This window comes from Fukomys damarensis, unplaced genomic scaffold (assembly GCF_012274545.1).
Source record: "Fukomys damarensis isolate Sample0158 unplaced genomic scaffold, DMR_v1.0_HiC HiC_scaffold_12, whole genome shotgun sequence".
NCBI lineage: Eukaryota > Metazoa > Chordata > Mammalia > Rodentia > Bathyergidae > Fukomys > Fukomys damarensis.
In genome coordinates this window covers 33653564-33657172 of record NW_022900924.1, presented here as the reverse complement: position 1 = coordinate 33657172, position 3609 = coordinate 33653564, and positions in this window count along the sequence as shown.

Below are 3609 nucleotides of genomic sequence, written 5' to 3'. Positions count from 1 at the left end.
TTTTTTTCTTTTTTTTTTTTTTTGGTACCAGGGATTGAACTCAGGTCCTTGCGCTTGCAAGGCAGGCCACCGAACCGCTGAGCTAAATCCCCAGTCCATGAATTGGGATTTTAAGACCATGTCCTCTGGATGCCTTTACAGAGCATTCCGAGTGCACAGAAGCTGAAAGCGTTGTGTCTCCTACGGCCCAGATTTGGACATTAGCCAGCATCACTTCCACCATGCTCCGTTGCTCAAAGCAAACCACTGGATCAGCCCAGTTTCAAAGGGAGGGGAACAAACACCACTCTTTAATGAAAGCAGTTGGTAGAAAAGAGGTGGCTGCTTTAATGTACTTGCCAGAAGATATTGCATTTTGACCAGTCATTGGTTAGAACGAAAATTTATTTTCAATTTTTTGTGTCTGATGATTTGAAGAACTTCTCACAGATTATTTCCGGCCCTAAACTCCTAACCGTGGTTTTCCTCTACCTTCAAATTTCTGGTGCTGGAGGCCAAAGAGTAAGTCTGTACTGCAGTCGATCTGACTTTGACTCCAGCAGGGGACAGGAGCTGGGTGTTCCTGGAAACTGTCCGTCTACCAGCTGAGCCAGCAATAACTTAAGGGAAGAAGCCACAAACCACATGCATATATATCTCTAAATCACAGTTAAATGTACTCCTAGTTCAAGTTTCCCTTGGTAGGATCTCCAAAATGCACGCAGTCAACCAAACCATCTGGCATATGAGGACTCAGGAGTTGAAGAAAAGTTGGAGTGCGAAGAGTGGTAAAAGTGAACTGCAATCAAAAGGTGTTTGGATCTTTGTATAAATTTTTTAAATGAATAACACCCCCCACTTCATGGGGCTAGGGTTGGAGCCGGGCCTCATGTATGCAAAGCAAACACTCTCCCATGAAGCTGTACGCCAGCCCACCCCACCCCCACAAATACTAGGCTTGCATACCCATTAATGGGTCACTTTAGTTCTTTGAAAAAAGCCCATGCAAATGAGAGGCTCTAAATACAAGTAGATTTGTGTGTGTGTGTTTGTGTGTTTTGTTGTTGTTTTTATTTTTTGAGACAGAGTCTCGCTATGTAGTCCAGGTTAGCCTGTTTCTCCCTCAATCTTGCGTCCCTCAAATGCATCCACTCCACAGCAATGAAAATAGATGAACTTAAACTCGAACCTGACCATATATTTTGAAACTTGAAGTCCCTTCAGTCTCCTGTCAAACTCAGACCATTTAACATGATGTACACAGCTCTCTCTCTCTCTCTCATGATCTTGCCCTGGCCTAGTTCTATAGCACTAGTTTCCCAGGGGTGGTCTGGGGACCTCTGAGGACTCATTAACTCAAAACCATTCTCATAACACTATGACGTTGTTATGACATATCTAGGTCTCCCCCAAAAGCCTCGTGTGGTCATAGGAGCGTTTTTTTTCCAGGGATGGCTGGATCTACAGTGTGTAATTCATACCTGGCGCATTGCTAGGCTTAAGAGCACTAGGACTAAGGGTGTGAATGCTGCCTGCCCTTAGTTGCCTGGATATGATATGAGAGATAAAAAGAGTTATAGTCGTCCCTTGTTGCTTCGCTACCCTCTGCCCATGATGAACTGTTTCTCCTCTGTGACACCATCCTGCCTTAGAGGCAGCTGATTATGGACTAAAACCTCTACAAACTGTAAGCTAAACAAACTTTTCCCCTTTAACTTTGGGTGTCAGATATTTTTTCTCAGAAATAATAATAATAATAATAATTAATAATAAAAACTAAGAGATGTTATTTGCCTTTGTTCTGTTTTTCTTTCACTGAATGCACAGTGGACTCTCCTGGTGGCTACAGACATGCTACAATATATCAAATGTAGAAGATCGGAGAATCCCGCTGCCTTCCTGCTATGCCAGACATCGAAGGGATCTGTGAAAATACACACTACCATCACGCCTCTCACTGATTTATATTTGAAAAATTCTTTTCCCCCCTATAAAACAGAGGTTGAGATAACATGTAAATAAACTAGTAACTCCTTTTTAAGTTTCTCAGTTTCGTTTCAAATACAGCAAACATCAGTCATTAAGGTCCGCATAAGTAAAGGCTCTGGGGAAGCGGACCCTCATAACTTCCATGACTGTGAAGCCCGGAGGCGCTGCTGTTTCACAGCCCCCTGTCTTAGAAACAATCCCCGTGTGCCACGCTGAGGGTCTAGCAGTGAGCTTATCCTTGTGATTTCACACGTATTCTCTATCTGGGGGCGTCGTGTCCCTGGTCCCTCACTGCACTTGACCCACAGTTTGGTTCTTGCCTGCCGAAGGGTCTGACCGCACAGACCAGAACCTGTGACAAGGTGATGTTAACTTCACCTAAATGACCCCTGTGCCCCACCCGATGCCTCTTACCAGGGACCACTTGACAGTCTTTGCTGAACAACTGGGTTTATTATTGTACTTTATGAAGCCACAATAAAAACATAGTCTTCTTTTAATGATACATAAAATTATGCATAATAGTATTTTATATATTTTCTTACTGATATCCTTAAGATAAAAATCTGTGGGTGCGCCCCCCATGTTTTCTTTTTCTTTTTTTTTTCAGCTTTAATTGAGTTTATTGGTACGTTTTAGGGATACAGGACAGTTACATTCATTGTTGGGATCTTGTACCTCTACATGACAAGTTTTGATTCTCATTTTTTCCCCTTACCTCTGCCCTCCCTTCACCCCCTCCTCCCCTCCCCACCTACAAACACTTTATTTTCATCTTTTCATTCTCTCACATTTTTTTCTTTTCCCTTTTTACTCTTCCCCTACCCATCCTACCTCCCATATTTTCTTTCTACTGTTGCTTTGGAAACCTCATTCGGTCAAAGAATGAAAATCCCACCTGCAAAAGAGGAGCTAGAGTTTAAGACATTTGCCGGCAGAGGGCGTGGGAGACAGTCAATGGCATTAGCATTCCCTAACTCGTATGATTCACGAGAATTCTAAAAAAGAAAAGGTTTCCCAATAGCTTTCTTTTACTTTGTATAAAAGGTGAATAAAAGGCCATGTTACATTTCCTCGCAAAATAAGAGTGTTTTTTTTAACAGAGAAAATGTAAAATCCTCATGAGTACTTGAAAGAAAGTGACTGAATTCTCAAAAACAAAACAAAACAGGACTCATGTTGATCCTTTGTGAAAACATGACTCATTTCTCTGCTCACCAAAGTGTTTTCTTCTTTTCTAACATGTTGTTATTCAAAGTAGACATTTGTCATCCATTCGGAGAAAGGCTGACAGAAAAATGGTGCTCTCCATCTGTGAAGGACGGTTGAGTACAGCAGGAAATTTAGGACCTACGTCTATCTATTATGTGTGTTGGCAGACTCAGCACAGCCAGCACTGCACCGTGAATCTTTCGATGGGCAGAAACTGCCTTTGAAAATGTGAGGCAGGGCTAGATGGCCTTCAATAGTCACAGCACATAATGAAAACAGCATTCAGCAGGGACATTGCCATACTATAAAAAATAGATAGGAACACTTCCATAACTAAAGGCAAAAGCTCACCACTCAGCTCACACAAACAGAGAAAACTACATGAAGTCGACTTTGGGAAACTAATCCCAGAGACTATCTCAGTACATT